This window comes from Argiope bruennichi, chromosome 10 (genome assembly GCF_947563725.1).
Source record: "Argiope bruennichi chromosome 10, qqArgBrue1.1, whole genome shotgun sequence".
NCBI classification, from domain to species: domain Eukaryota; kingdom Metazoa; phylum Arthropoda; class Arachnida; order Araneae; family Araneidae; genus Argiope; species Argiope bruennichi.
Genome location: NC_079160.1, coordinates 27,460,531 through 27,478,207, shown reverse-complemented (window position 1 = coordinate 27,478,207; position 17,677 = coordinate 27,460,531). Strand labels below are relative to the sequence as shown.

General features: G+C 32.8%; 1 non-coding gene across 1 annotated transcript; it reads left to right on the top strand.

The window, feature by feature from the left end:
• Positions 1-8,769: 8,769 nt before the first annotated feature.
• Trnaa-agc (transfer RNA alanine (anticodon AGC)) lies at positions 8,770-8,842 on the top strand. Its single transcript has one exon. It is a non-coding gene; the product is annotated as a tRNA-Ala (tRNA).
• The last annotated feature ends 8,835 nt before the right edge of the window (positions 8,843-17,677 follow it).

The window sequence follows — 17,677 nt, the reverse complement described above, 5'->3', positions numbered from 1 at the left end:
TTTTGAAATTTAGAAATTCGTTTCAAAATCATTCTCATGTTTCTTTAATATGGTATTTTAATATAATTAAAATGAAGTGTTTCTTTATTGAACGTTAATAGGAAATTTGAAAATTTAATCGTGACAACTTGATAATTACATCGGTAACAATACGATTACAAGCTTGGAATATTCATAATATTTTAATATAGTCATCAGTGCTATGAACAACATGTTTTCAGTGATTCGAAAGTCATGGAATATTTGAAGCAGAGCCATTTCTGTTAATGGTTCAGCTAGAGAGGTCTATTGGTTTAGGATTTTTAAAACTTTGGTAGCAACTAATGACATGGGGTTTTTTCTTGTTAGGGTTGTAACATTCCCCGTTTCCCAGTATTGATAAGACGTTTACAGTCAGCTGTGTCGTCGCTGTTACTTACTAAACCCCTCGAGATAGCCAGATGGTGGATCTTTTCACCTGGGTGGTCTCGCATCTGTTCATTAGCAACTACGTGAAAGACCACATGTGGAATTCCTCGTCCAAGAGGTATTGATAGTACCTTCAAAAAGAAAGGGGTGTCCAAACATCTGGATGCTAAATGTTTCTCATCGTGAAAGGACCTTCCCACGACCCACTGGCACCGCTGAGAGAGCATATTGCTGAACCCCGATTGGCAGAAAGAGAGCTCAAATGACCAATGTAAATTAAGAGGCGGAGATTGTCGCCGAAATAAAGTGCGGATATTTTTTTTAAGAAAAGAGAAGAGAAGAAACGAATTGCAGGAAACTGTTGGACTACGCCCACGAGTTTGGAGTCCGAGAACCAATTGAGTTTCAAGAAAGCCTTCGACTTTGACTGTTGTGTCTCCGACTACAGGTGTAAATAACTATTTATTTAACAAGATTAGAGCAAGTTGTTCTTTTGTATATATAGGGCTGTAAAATAAAGAATTGTCTGAAAATTCTGCTCCGTTATTTGATTAGTCTAGATCAAGACATTACAGGGTTATTTCATGCCCCTGTAGTTATGATTTTGACCCAAAGAAGAAGGAACTGATTAGTGACACTCGTTTCCAAAGCATTCCAGATATCTTTCAAAGCGATAAATCGTTCTATCTGATACATCGATAAAATTGTTACTGTTGCTCATTGCTGGAAAAAAGTTGTACATAAAGTTATCGATTGCATCAAAGTGTTATAAATGTTTCAAGCTAATACTTGTCTCGCATCGCTGTAATTATATCGCTTGAAAGATGGCGTAATGCAATTATATGGCTGCTACTATTAAATTTCCAACCTTTATACATTATTATAACTTCAATTGCATGCTACAAGCTGACGCATTAGAGAATGAACAAGATTTTGCTTTATTTTAATTAAAATTAGCAACATTTAATTATGAAATAATATGGATATAATTCACAACTTCAAATCGAAGTTGGATAAAAAACCTCTAGGTAATTGCCTATTTGATAATTCCATCCTGTAGTGATGAGATCCTGTACGAGATAATGGCATAGCAATTGCTATTATTGCAATTATCAAGTAATGAAATGCATTTAATGATGTAATTAGGTGTTTCTCTATTGATAAATATCCCATTTCAAAGTAGGCATAGGAAAAACAACGTAATCGAGATGAAGTCAGAGCTTTAACCGATGTCCCCACAATCCAAACTTTTATGTCACAATGACATGAAAATGTTTGTGGTCAGCTTGTGTTATGTTATGTTATCATACACACTGAACCTTTTGTTGAATGGGGTCAATGACCGACTACGATCTGGTGACCACAAAACCGAGATTTTACCAATAGGCCACTACATCCGTGACTTAATGGCCTGCTTATTCCGCATTCGTAAGAAATAGTAATAATTCTAATTGTTTTAAATGAAACCAAAAAATAAAAAAAAATAGTTCCATAGATGATTCTTTAATAATAAAGAAGTTTAAGAAGAATCGAAACATTGCATCATAATGTTGCTTTAGTTTGGCTTCATATTATTTTTAAAAAATATCTTGCTCTTATTTATAACAAAAGCAGGCAAAAAAAGTGTATTCAAACACATTGCACGTGGGAAACGTACTTTCACGTCTTTCAAAGTCTGTTATCGGAATGTGGTTCACGTAAAAGTACGTTTTTTATGTAAAAAACCCTCTGCACGCTTTAAATCCACCATGAAATACACCCTCTGCATTGTGTTAATATCATTACACTATACGAAGGCCGCGGTGGCCTGGTGGTAAGGTATCGGCTTGTGAGCCGTAGGGTTTCAGGTTCGAGACCCGGTTCCACCGAAGAACCGTCTTGTAAGGGGGTATGTTGCACGTTAAATCCGGCATGCCAAACGTACTCCCGCTGCTGTGGTGTGGAGAGAGGGGGGTGCCAGCTGAGGTGTCGTCCTCGTCATCTGACCGCGGTTCAAAATGACGAGGTGCGTCCCAAAATAGCCCTAGTGTTGCTTTACAACGAGACGTTAATATAAGTAAACTAAACATTGCAATATGTGAGTATAAAACCAGTAACTAAAACAATGGAAAGTATTATTAAATAATGAGAATATTTTTAATTATTTAAAATGAATTAGAAAAGTTTGAAAAGAAAAAACAAATCGATCTCAATGAAAAGCTGATTAAATTTTTTTAAAAAATAATATGGATATGGTTATTGTGCAATAAGAGGTCCCAAAGTTATTAAGAAAAAAAAATTTAATTTCGATTAAATATTACCAATCTAATAAAAAAAATTTAAAAAAAACCTTTTTAATGAATATCTAATACTCAGGAAGTAACTATTTGCAGATTTCACATCATCAGGCAACAGTTTAGCTGTAGAGCATTCATACGTTTTTTGAAAAATGTATGTCACATGATTACATGTCAGCATGTAAAAAAATATGATGCTAAAACTATATCAAAAGATATCATTTCTATTTTTTATTCCAAGCTTTCAAATTTCTTTGCTCAGATATGAATGCTTGTAGGCATTATTATACAATATGTTTGCGGTCGCACGAACCGTTAAGTAATCTGAGTTGATGCGGTTACAGAAAGATAACTGTAAAATTTGAGGACATCAACAAATGCGAGACACGCGACCGTAAATGCGAACAACCTTTCTGACACGATTTTGTAAAAGAGAGTCTTATGAAAATTCGAAAATTTTTATTGTTCCTGCAGATTTTTATTAAATATTTATTTCGAATTTGTAGAAAAATGTTACTTAATAATGATATACTTGTTTTTGTTTTCTCGTATATAAAGTATACAGAGAGAGAGAGAAAGAATTGTAATCGTTAAAAATTTTGAACTTTTGATGAATTTCTGATTCTAAAAAAAACAAATTTTATTCGTCTAGATCAGGGATGGTGAACCTTTATGGATGAACGTGCCATTTTTCCTAAAGAAATGTTTCATGAGGTATAGACATGCCGTCAAATAATTTTGATTTGTGATTATTGGGATAGTAAAAAAACTAAATACTAACAAATCAAAATTCTTTATTTACAACGAAAAAATACATTTTGCACTGTATAGTAGTAGTAAATGTTTTAGTTATACGTGTAATTCAAATTAAAGTAGCATTAATGTGACTTCTTTTGCTGCAGATTAGATGACAAATAACTTATATTAGGATTGTAAGATGTTACTTTTGGATGAATTGGAGTCATCTGCCAAACGGTTTCTAAGAGTGTCTTTAATGTTATTCATCTTGAAAATAATGACTCACAGGCATAGGTAGATGAAAATATGGTTAAAATAGCATGAGCATGAGTTTCCAAAATTTCGTTCCTGGCATTTTTACTTATATAGTTCGTTAATCTTTTTGTTTCAATCCATTCCACCTTTTTCCTTGTTTCAATAAATTTTTGAATCCATATTGAACTAGACTGCAAATCAATCATTTGCATTTCAAATTCTTCAATTTGCAACTAATCGAATTGGGACAAGTTCAGTTTATCAAATGAAATCACATCAGGGTACATAATAAACTTGAGCGTTTCCGATAATTCTTTGAATTGAGAAAATCTGGTTGAAATTTGCTTGATTGACGAATTAATTACGGAAATAAATTCTTCAATAACTTTTTCTTTGTCTGGTTTTTCCTGTACATCTAAATCTTTGATATATATATATATATTCAAATTTAGGAAGTACTTGTAGTTTTTTTAATAATATCGTTCTTAAAACATGCAATCCAGCATCAAAAGCACGAATGAGATCCATCATGACGATAATTGGTTTATTTGTGTCTTGAAGCTTTACGTTTAATTCATTGAAATGTTGGCATATGTCTGTAAAAAACATCAATTTTGAGAGCCACATAACATCCAACAACTGTGGATACAGTTCCACCACCACATGTTGCAGAAACAATCTGATTTCTTCCAAGCAGTCAACAAATTTTTGAAGTATGTTCCCACGGCTCAACCAGCGAACATTTTTATACATTAGTAAGCCATTATCCATCGAGTTGACTTTATTCAACAAAGCCTCAAACTTTCGCTTATTTAAAGCCTGTGATGATATTAGGTTGACTATTTTTGTGACTAACGCTATTATATTATCAAGAGATGTTAAACCACTCTTAGAACGTAAGTCTTGATGGTGAATAATGCAGTGGAGTTCAAGAATCGAATGGCCTACTTCTGTTTGAAATAAACTAATCAAACTATTCTTTTTGCCCACTATATTTGGAGCACCATCAATAATAGAGACAATTCATTTCAAATCAATTTCTTTCTCAGCAAGCGAATTTTTAACAGCTGTACAAATATCTGGGCCCTTTTTTTAAATGGAATGGTCAAAGTAACACAAGAAGTCAATTCGTCTAGATCAAAGTAACACTTTGATCTAGACGAATACAATTTGGTACATTTTATTTATGCAAAATTGTTGGATTTTCGTCAAATATTGGACGAAATCTATTCCGAGGTTTGTCGGAATGCAAATGAATATGATAAGTACAAAATGTAAAGATCTAGATGGGTGAAATTTGGTACACATTTTAGCTTCAAAAGAGCAGATCTTTATCAAATTTTGAACCAAATCTATCGATGTCTTGACCATCTATTATGTATTATGCAAACTGCGCATTATGTAGACGCTATAACTCAAAAGACAGCGATATTAATGAAAATTTATATATAATCTTAATACTAAAATTGTAATATTGTCTCAAATTTTAATAACAATCAATTGATAAAAAGGCATCCAAAATTCATGTTCACTTTTTTCATCACTCTACGAAGCACAAAATGATCAAGGACGAAATTTTGTCGTAAATATATCTAAGCACTCATAGCATATACGTTCAAATTTCGGTTTGATCACTTCTTCTCGATCATATGCCATTTTTCTAATATTATAAGGCGTAAACAATTTTGTTTATTATTAATGCCTTATTTATTTATGAGCAGATTTTAAATAAAAGTATTTTGTCATTTATTCTTGGAAACGATTAATCGCAAAGTGCCACTACAAAATAAGCATTTTTGCAATTGATTTATATCTGTCGCGCAGCATTTTGCCATATGATCTAAAAATATATTATCCAGACATAAGAATCTTTGAATTCTGCGTAATACGAACTTAATGCATATAAAAGGCGTTGTTAATGGTTATGTTAATGACAGGTTAAAGCAGCAGCTTATAATAAATCACATTAATTAATGACATTGTCTTAATTTATGCAGTACTTCCATACTAATAATATGCTATGACTACGAATATTTCGAGGTTTCAAAAAAAGATGAGAATTTCTACAAAAAGCTATTTAGTCATAAATACTCGGCACAATTACACGATTGTTCCCGAATTGGCATGATAGGACCTGAGTCCATGATATTAATTTCCGAGCCCACCCGATCTCTACCGAGTCAATGTCAACAAGGCCTTCCGCCCCGCTCCGGCTGAGAAGCAAGCCCGCGTGACGCCAGGCGGACCGCAGGGAGACGCCCGCCGCATACGGAAAGACGCCAGGGGCTGTTGCAGACGATTTTCGGCCGATGTCGTCTGCGGTTTGGTGGCGTGGGCGAAGGGAGGCAGGTAGGCGATGAGCGTGGGAATAAAAGACCCATCATCACGTTCCAAGGACCACGATTGCCGAAATAATCATCGTGATATTAACGGGTTTTTGCAATTACTTATAAATGCCCATTAATTTCTCAATTATGAATCTCAGTAATAAGTTTAAGGTAATAAGTAATTCTAAATAAGAGCATAAAAGAAAACTAATATAATTATCTTCAGATAAAATAAGATGCTTTCCAATCATAATACTTTTTTGAAGAACATTTAGAAGATTTTTCTGAATTAATTCATTAATGAATTACGTTGACGAATTGCAAGTAATCGATATTAGATGTGTAAATTATAAAATATAAAACCGCATGTCGCATCATCAATTTAATGCTATGTATTTAAACCATTGTATACATAACTTTCAAAGGCCCTAAAACACTGAGAATGTTGATATTCACTTCTCAATGTTCTCGCGTATTTCTTTAGTTTCATCATATTGTTTGTTTGTTTCTTATGGCACTTGCCACTGACAAGCCCGCTGTTACGAAGACAGCGATTTAAGCCTGAGGGGAACGTCTCTTATTTTTTATAGCAGCGCCAACTAGGGCCAAGAGTACGACTTTGCCACTCACGCATCACTCATTCGCTTGCACAACCCCTTTTTACAGGAGGGCACATTCACACATCTCACAGATAGAACAACAGAAGAACAACCATGCCCAAACCGGGACTCGAACCCGGGACGCCCAGATCACGGGGAAGACGCGCTACCCCTATGCCAGGACGCCGGCTCATCATATTGTGAAAAAGATATAGCACGTATTTTGGATATTTTCTGTCTTGACTGATTAGGTTCAAGTTTGTCTTATAAATTTCAGGGAGTCCTAAAACATGGAGAGTGCAGGTATTTTATACTTAATATTCTCTGAAAAAACTCTAACTAGTATAAGTTTTTCTAACTTTAAAAAGTAGAAATGAGTTTTTTGAAAAATTTACTTTTTAATACACTCTTAAAATTGCGATTTTAAATATTGTTTGAAATTAAATTTTGGGATTTATACACACATAAATTGATGGTGCAGAATTTCATAATTTGAATCCATAGAAGTAGTTTTGAATAAGGAAGATGCAAATCTATCATATTACTCTTCAAACTATCGTTATAATAACATAATGGAGTCAAACACCAGGTCTACTCTGCACCTAGATCACGCACAAATCCGCACTACATTTAAGTGGTACATTAAATGGGAGTTTTGAACCCTTTTAATACTTCGGTGTTGAAGTCTAAATAGAGCCACTTGTCTTTTTTGTTAAAATAAAAACCGAAACCGTGAAAGTAGAAAACTTTTTAAACGTAAGCATTTTTTTTTTCCCTTCTTTTTTTTGTTTTTTTTGTTTTTTGTTTTTCAGTTTTGACTTGATTTTTGTTTTTCACACTTATTTCTTAAAATTTGGCACCACATGAAATATTCACCAATCAAATTTCAAAAAAAAAAAAAAAAAATGAAATATACGATAGCCAATTTCAAGTTATCATGTGAGAACACTATTATTTTTAAGTCATTATTTGTCTTAATTAATTAGTCATTAACCAATTTAAACCGTTTGAAACAATCACGATACTTCTCTATCGGCCTCTTTCCCTCCCTCCCTCTCTCATATATATATATATATATATATATATATATATATAATGTTTTTAACTTTCATTTTCAATTTTTCTAGCTATCAAACAAAGTTTTGGAGCTCGACCGATTTTGAGAAGAAATAACACTTATGATGTCACAGTTCTACATCAACCTTTTAAAAATGCGTCTGCTGTCAAAGAAGCATACGTAATAATGAAACAATACTGGTAAAAACAGGTCAACCTTTTAAAAACACATCTGCTTTTAAAGAAGCTTACATAATAATAATGCAATACTGGTAAAAGCAGGTAAAAAAATATACGCGATTAAAAGATGATGATGAAAATTGACATTTATGCTTTATTCATTGCCTACACGATTTCGAGCTTCAAAACCCCCAACCAGAACAACATTATGTTCTCGCATGATAAAAAAAGAGAGAGGGGAAAAAAAAAACGCCTAGCAATTATAATTTTTTTTTTATATCAAGACCCACAATTACTACAATATATATATAAAAAAATTCCTAAGAAATGCCAATTTTGTGTCTGAAGTATGCATTTTGATTTCATTGTTAACAAATAAATTAATAGAAAATACAAAGCTAAAAGGCGTAATAATAAGCAGAAGAAAGTTGTTTATAATGCATCTTGAAGCATAGGAAATGTTTTGATAAATATAATGCATTTTTTTACCAACTCTTATAAGCTTCTTAAAAAATACAAAAAAAAAATGAAATAATAAAAACCAATTATTACATTATAAAATTATGATAAATAATTTTATAATACATCAAACCAATTAATACATGTTTATAAAATTATTTAAGATTAGAAATCGACATTTTTTGAAAAAAAAATACTTGAAATAAATTTGAATTAAAAAAATGTCTAATATTCTGCAATAACAACATGAAATGAATAGAAAAGTATGCAAGTTCCTCTTAAGTTAAAAGGTTTCTTCAAATTCAATTCAGAAAAGCAGCAAGACGAGCGATTTATATCTTACTAAAACTTTCTACTTTACTCTCCTTCACTGGACTGATTGTCCCAGATCCAGTTTCCTCCTTGTCAAAACTAGGTTACTTGAGCAGCGATGTTCTGAACTAACTCACCTGTTAACGCTTGCTGTCCGAAGGGGGCGTAGCTCAGATGGTAGAGCGCTCGCTTAGCATGCGAGAGGTACCGGGATCGATACCCGGCGCCTCCAACTTTTTTTTTTTTTTTTGAAATTGCAAGATATTTTATGATTTAAATGCTTAAGAATCAACTGAGATTGGAAGTGCCCGAAAAGTGTTCTATTTTTAAAAACTTATCAAAAGTTAAACGCAGGAGATATACTCCATTTTTTTCCCTTCATAAATTAAGTTTTTTTTTTTTTTTTTTTTTTTTTTGTATACAATTATACAAAGAAGCATTGTAAAAATTCGAACTCGAGATTTTGACTTTCATCTTTAAGACCTTTCTGTATCCAAAAAACTAATTTTTTAAAATTATGCCCATTTATTGGTCTGACAATGCCTCAACAATGCTTTCAACTAGGCAAATGAAATTTTAGCAAAAGTTGTCTTTACACAAAAATGTCTGAATTTGCAACAAATTTTGAACGGAATCAATTAAAGAAAGTATCCGAATGAAAATTTAATTAAAAAAGTATCCGAATGAAAATTTAATTAAAGAAAGTATCCGAATTGTTTGCCGATCCGAGTACAAATGAGCGCAATAACTGGAAAACGTGAAACGCTAGATGGATAAAATTTGACACACAGATTTAATATGCAAAGTATAGATCCATATTAAATTTTGAAGCAAGCTCATCCACATATTGAATGTCATACTTTTCAGTCTATACTTTTGCATGAATGTAAGCAATATAACTCAAAAACACAACGACTTAAATAAATAAAGTTTGTATTGTGAATTAGCATTTAAATTGTGAATTCTTAACAAATTGTGAATTAAATTATTCTGCTTATCCATATTTCCACACGCATATTAAACGCAAAGATTTAAATAAATGAAATTTGAAATATGTGATCTTGTTGATGATGATGTAGAATTCCGCGTTGCCATGGAAAGGGGTTGCAGTAGCTTCTGAGGGTAAAGACCCCTGAGCACCCGAGGGCAGAAGTCTGACTTCTAGCTCATATGAAGATGAAACTCACACATTCGCTTGCACAACCCCTTTTTACAGGGGAGCACATTCACACACCTCACAGATAGAACACAGGTGAAGAACAATCATGCCCGAACCGGGATTCGAAACCGGGACGCCCAGATCACGTGGAAGATGCAAGGACGCCGGCATGTGATATTGTTAAAATTATAATTATTTTCCTTATTTTGATTTCAATTAGTGTTAAAAAAAACCTGTGGGTGCTGTTTCCCCCAAGTTTTCTCGCATACTCTTTAATAAAAGTTTTATCCCAGAAAACTTTTTCCATGGTATTGGCTGCAATAGTTTTACGAAATATTAATCTTTGGCGTTTATTTAGAATTTTTAGCGAATCTATCCTGTCATCCTTAACGAGTTTACTCGTGATTGATTCTTAATAATATCCGAAAATCGAATTTATCTTTTAGATGTGTTTTTCCCAACCGATTGAAATAAAAATTATGATACAAAACTACACTTGTAGGCATACACTTTTATATCACATTTTGGCGTGGTGTGGTGTTCTCCACACCACACCACGCCAAAATATGGTGAAAGTGTCGTCAGCTCAGGTGTCGTCCTCGTCATCTGACCGCGGTTCAAAATTACGAGGTTCGTCCCAAAATAGCCCTAGTGTTGCTTTAAACAGGACATAATAAAATTTAACTAAACTAAACTATATCAAATTTGATATATTTCAGTTACTGCGTTTTTGAATTATTGCGTTTACATGTTTCTTAAAGTACAGATCGACAGGTAGTCAACTCCTTGTTGGATTTAGTTCAAAATTTAATAGGAGGCTGCACTATATATGTTAAATCTGTGTACCGAATTTTATTTATCTAATCTCATCGTTATCTTGTTAACTCATATTCAAATGCCTGACGGACTTCCACGGAGCAGATTTAGCTCAAAATTTGATAAATGTTTACGAATTTGGAGTTTAGATAGTATACCAAATTTCATACGTTAAGCTCAAGAAGTTTTTGGGTTATCGTATCACAAATGTAACACCGAAAATATGTTTATCGAGCTCAAGGATGGTGTAAAATATGGTGATTCATCAAAATCTCGAGTTCGAATTTTTTGACGATTACAATGCTTTCTCTATACTATGTATACAAGAAAGTAAAAAAGCATCCTAAATATATATTCGGTATTCATATATGCGAAAAAGTTTCAGAGAAATTGCACTTGATAATTTTGAAATGAACTTAACACCTAATGACATCAAGTTACTCATTCTCGTTTTAATACAGCTTTTTGGATGAAGAATGACGTAATTTTGTCGTGCCTATTATCGAATTTAAATCTGAGATGCAGACAAAGCATAAAGCAAGGATTTCGTATAATCGATACCTACCTTCCAGATCGTTGATTTATGAATGTCATAACGAATTTATGGCGATTTTTTCGATGTTTCATTTCAATACTTTGCATGCGATTAATGAAGTGAGCATTGAAATACTCTTAACATTGTTAAAGACAAGCACATAGAAAAAAAAAAGACTTATTAACAAAAAAAAAAAACACTGTCAAATGCGTATTTTTGTTTGTTTCCTTTTAATAACTGTTCAACAGTGCAAAGAACCTAGTCGTGTTCGGGATCTGAGGGTTAGAGACCCGGTTTCACAAAAAAATAGAGGATCTGTTACATGCTGTTGTTGTTTCTTATGGCACTTGCCACGGACAAGCCCGCTGTTCAAGGACAGCCGATTTAAGCCAAAGGGGGAGCGTCTCTTGTTTTTATCGTAGAGCCAACTTGGGCCAAGCGTACGACTTGACTACTCACGCATCACTCATTCGCTTGCACAACCCCTTTTTACAGGAGGGCACATTCACACATTTCACAGATAGAACAGGAAGAACAACCATGCCCAAACCGGGACTCGAACCCGGGACGCCCCGATCATGAGGAAGATGCGCTACCCCTATGCCAGGATGCCGGCCTGTTACATGCTAAATTCGTTTGGCCAAATGTCCTCCCGCTGGTGTAGTGTGGAAGTTTGGAGAAAGGGTACCAGCGCGGGTGTTATCCTCGTCTTCTGATCGTGTTTAAAAATTACGAGCTTAATATAACTTACTTAAAAATTCAAAGGTACTTTTCGGATATCTAGTATAATGAATCCAATCTCAAACATAACTCCTTTTTTGAAAGGATTTTCCACGAAATGATGCATTTTGAATTTTCGCAACCTCATTTTTGGATTATGTTAAATAATTATAGATTCGATAAGCTGAAGCTTTTCCTTCTGTCTGAAGCTTTGTGAATAAGCTTTTCCTTCTTGTGAATTGCTCAATTTACTAAAACTCCCAAAAGTCTTGAAAATTTATTTTTTTAAATAGACCGCACTTTTTGCTTTGACGATGTGCTGTTCTACTAAGTCAATTACGAATACAAAAAACATCGAAAGTTTTTGTAGAATTTGTGAAGTTTTTGTATCGAATTTTAGTATCTTAGAATAATTTAATTTCGGGTTATAAGTTTTAGCAATGATAATTCGACGCCTGTCTGAAGCATGGGCACGAAAGTTAAAGGGCAAATTTTGAATACTAATTCGAAAGCTATAACTCACAAAAACCTTATTTTGAGAATTATTTTCAAAAATTAATTCTCTCAAAATCTTTCTTTCTGAATACTTCGTTGAATATTAACCCCCCGAAAAATTTTCATTTTTATAACTATTTTGAAAATAAATAAATAAACAAAGGTCTGTTTTTTTTTTTTTTTTTGTTTTTTTTTTTTAATAGTATACTGGAGTTCTTGATACCTATGCACTTAAAATGTAGAGGAATTTTTATGAATTCAAAAAATTAAATCTTTTCTCTCAAATCACTCATCATATTTATACACGTTTTGTTAATGTTGTAGAGAAATTAATGATTATCCCCAAAGGTTTAGTAAAATGAAAGGCCTAAAGTGATAGATTTGATTTTCTGAAGCTAACAATAAAAAAACATCAAGGGCTACTGCAAAGTTAATGTTTTCTTACTGACATTTGGCATTTCTTTCCTGAAACCACCTTTTTTATTTTACAGAAGATCTTACTTACAGTGATTACTTTCAAATCTGACAAGAAATTTCTTTTCATAAGCATTAAAAACGGCCTTTACCGGTAAATTTCCTTTCATAAGCATTAAAAATGGCCTTTCCATGCAACAGCAATAGAATGCTAATGGCCTGGTTGGTATTATTTTATCATCAGTAGTAAGTTCTTCCAAACAAAACACGTAGTTCCTTACCCACGATTTCGAATATTTTAACCATGCGACTGGCGCAGTTAAGCCAAGTTTGGCTCTTGCGCTACTAACTCATATACACCCACACCCACATTCAAACAGAACAATAGTAGAATGCTAATGACACGGATGATCCTATTTTATTACTGATTGGCTCGCTAATAATAGTTATGTATAATTAGAAAATTAAGGAATCAAATTACAAAATGCTATAAAACTTTTATTTTAAATGCTTGCTGCTCATAAAGATGTTTATTTTAATTCAAGATTTTCACATGCTTGATGTAAGTATACAAGAGAAAAATTCTGTCGGTGATTTAACGAATAGAAATTATTTGCATAAATTGTAAACTTTTTAATCTGCGATGCGTTTTAAATTTCATTGTCCACACATCTGGAACAAACATGTTTTTGCTTGTCCAATTAAATGGAACAATGATTTCATTACGTCAGCAAACAGCTTCGAAATCGTACACGAAATATGAAGAAAAGTAGCCTCCGTTAATGGCTCCGCAAAACCGATTTCGAAACAGAAGCGAAATGCTACTAATGGAACAGTTCCGTGGAAAACCTTCCGTATATTTCGGAAGACAATGCAGAAAAAAAGTGAAGATATCATTAGGCAATAAGGCACGACCACCGCTATGAATCAGAACGTCTTGCCCATCTCCATTGTCTGCAAAAAAACAACCACCCTCCGAACATCTTTTGGTTTGTCTACCTTCACTCCTTCTGGTCATATCGGTCGTTTTTACGGCCGAGGGCAAATTTGGTTAAAGAGCGCTTTTTTCCATCGGCGTCGGCACCTTTTGATTGGCTCCCGTTTCCTGCCATTGTAATCGAGCCGCTTTTCAAATCACTCGATGAGAGGAGAGTTCCTTCCAATTATTCGTTTAACAAATGTTTTGCTTTTGTTTTTCGGCCGCTTTGTGAAATCGTTATTCAGAAAACAAGTCTTTTTATTTTTAACGCAGAGGTGGACTTTTTTTTTCAAGCTATGCATCTATGTTGCTTTAAGTTTTAAAGAAAAGAAAATAAGCCATAGATTCACACGATAGAATAATTTACTGTGTACAATCAGAACTTGTGATAAAAATTCATCATGAATATTAGAAATAGGCATATGTGATTTACATTAACAATATCTGGAAAACTAAGCTTAGCTCAGCAGTCCCCCCCCCCTTTTTTTTTAACGCAGAGGTGGACTTTTTTTTCAAGCATGCATCTGTGTTGCTCTAAGTTTTAAAAAAGAAAATAAGCCATAGATTCACACGATAGAAGGATTTACTGTGTACAATGATAACGTGTAATAAATATTCATCATGAATATTAGAAATAGGCATATGTGATTTACATTAACAATATCTGGAAAACTAAGCTTAGCTCAGCAGTCCCCCCCCCCTTTTTTTTTAACGCAGAGGTGGACTTTTTTTTCAAGCATGCATCTGTGTTGCTTTAAGTTTTAAAAAAGAAAATAAGCCATAGATTCACACGATAGAAGGATTTACTGTGTACAATGATAACGTGTAATAAATATTCATCATGAATATTAGAAATAGGCATATGTGATTTACATTAACAATATCTGGAAAACTAAGCTTAGCTCAGCAGTCCCCCCCCCTTTTTTTTTTTAACGCAGAGGTGGACTTTTTTTTTCAAGCATGCATCTGTGTTGCTTTAAGTTTTAAAAAAGAAAATAAGCCATAGATTCACACGATAGAATGATTTACTGTGTACAATGAGAACGTGTAATAAATATTCATCATGAATATTAGAAACAGGCATATGTGATTTACATTAACAATATCTGGAAAACTAAGCTTAGCTGAGCAGTCCTTTTTTTTTTTTTTTTTTTTTTCTTTTTTTGTAAGATTATGCTTTTTCGGAGAAATTATTTAGAAATGAATCGCATACTGATTACATATGAATATAAATGACTTCTTAAAGTCAGTGGGCCTGTCTAGACAAGAGCCATTAGAAACAACAACATATGAATATTTTTCAATATTTTTTCATCTCACATCCACCAGGGTCCTCTCTCAAAATGTTCAGTAATTAATAAGTTATCATCCTATGGCAACAATGCAAGTACCTCAAACATTTACGAGATGGCGCTAGATGACATTGTTAGCATGAAAACAGATAGAAAAAGGCTCTAATAGTTAGTTATATTTTGTGTGTGTGTGTGTGTGTGTGGAAAATCTTTTTTTTTTCTTAGGGAAGACATTTTGTGTAAAAATATAACATTTTTATTTTAGGTCACTTGAATTTAAAAAAGTACTTCAACATGAAGCTACATTAGCTTTGACTCACAGCACGCATAACAAGAAAATATGTCTGTCTAGGGACTCAACAAATAATTTTTGCTTGATAAAAAAAAAAAAAAAAAAAAAAAAAAAACAATGCTATTTTAACTAAAAGAGTCAGACAACTTTATGAGGCATAATTACATTTATTTCCACCTGTCAGTAGTTTGTTCATGAATTTTGTTATATTTGCTATGCATGTAAGTTTTATGTATTTTGTTATTACATAAAACGTGCATGCATATTATTAGTTAATATATTGTTACATTCTTAGAGTAAAAACTGGGCATTTTTTCCAAGAAAAAAAATATTAAAAAGTTGCTGAAGTGTTCCCCTTCTCCCTTGAATCTCACTTATAATTTCAGAATCACTCTTTCAGGGAAGATAATTCAAATTTGAATTTTGAATCTCTTCATTTTTGCTTTCTTATATACGTAGTATATAGAAAATATAATAATCGTCAAAAAATTCGAACTGGAGGTTTTGACGAATCTCCACGTTTTAGACCTCCCCGAGTTCGAAAAACACATTTTTGGAACATGTCCGTCTGTCGGTCACAAAGATAACTCAAAAATTGTTTTGAGCTAAATGGATGAAATTTGGTATAGGGTCTTTAGGCAAAACTTTCAAAAATTTTAATGTAAAAACTTTCGAAAGACACATTTTTGGAAAATGTACGTCTGTCTGTGACAAAGATAACTCAAAACTGTTTTGAGCTATATTAATGAAATTTAGTATATGGTCTTTAGACAAAACTTTCAAATTTCTATCAAATTTTGAGTAAAATCTGTCCAGAGGATGACCGTCTGTCCAGCTATTCAAATATAAATTAAGACGAAGAGAGCTAGGTAAATAAAATTTGGTACACAGATTTAACATTTATAGTATATACAAGTATCAAATTTTAATTCAGGTTGACTGTCTATCCTACTGTACTTTTAGAAGTATTTAAGACCGATAATCCGGAAACGCAGTGACTTAAATATATCAAATTTGGTATGAGATTTTGTGACTACAAGTGCAGTTTTGTGTCAAATTTTTATTTCAATTTGTTGAGAAAAACGTGTCTAAAACCCAGATTCGAGTTTCGGGTACCATTAAACGTCTGCCAGGGATTAATCACGAAATAATTCGTCAAATATGACACGATAGATTCAAGAAAAGTGCTAAATTCACTTCAAAAGTTAATATTTCGTATCTATTGTATGCCAATGCCATGTAAGCCATGCTCTGGCGTGACAAGTTTATTAGACAGTATGCGAGAAAACTTTGAGGAGACCATTCCTGTTGGTTGATTGATGTGATTCAAAATTTTTTATATATTTACAGTAATGATATTAAGGCCATATACGAAATTATGCATGTACTTAGTGAGCTGTATTTTTGAATAATCATATTTATATATATATATATACACGTCCAAAATTTAATATATACATATATAATTTTAATAATGAAATCTTACTAAAATTAATCCAACAAAATGGTTACATTTTTGAGTTATAATGTTTGTAATCTCTTTGAAAATCACAACATTTAATCTTTGATTACATCGTATATATATATAAAAAAAAATCTTTATATGATTGTCTAAAGCATCGACGTTCTGATATGACAGGTTTCGAAATTCATTCATCTCGAGTCCCAAAAAAAATACATTGAAACCATTTGAAATACAGAAAACATTTTTTAATGTAATTGCTACTATGCTATTGCTGTTAGTAATCTTCTAACGTTATCAGAAACCTGTAATTCCCGTTCGTTTTATGCAGGCTTAATTCATAGGCATATCGCTCTTTTAAATCTCTACTTCTTTTAAGCTTATCATTTAGTAAGAGAGCTAGTTCATGCAGGGAAATTTCCACTTATGAACCCTCTAACACTCAGATATTATCTGAAGTTAAGTTCTCAAGCAAGCGGGCTCTTTGATGTGAAATTTGGTTTTTATAAATGTTTCTGGTGTCAGGATACAAGGGACTTGAAAAAAAAAATTATCATTGCTAATTAGAATACATTATCTTTTTATACCTTTTGAGAGAAGAAATTAAAAAAAAAAAATTGGGGGTGGGGGTGGGGGGGTGCTACTCTTTCCCACTTTCGTCTATACTTACATAATATTGTACGTTTTGTGTTTAGCTTCGTATGAACGATGTAGAGAATAGTGCTGCTTTTTTTTTTTTTAACTGATCAGGATAAAAATTTGTTACTCATCCAGAATTTCAGTTCAAAGATCACAATTTCAAATTCACCCATCTAACTTGTTGCATTTGTAAGCTATCATCTTCATATACGCATGATAAGTTGACGAAAAAAAATCAACTGGTTATTTGGTGTGGTTAGATGA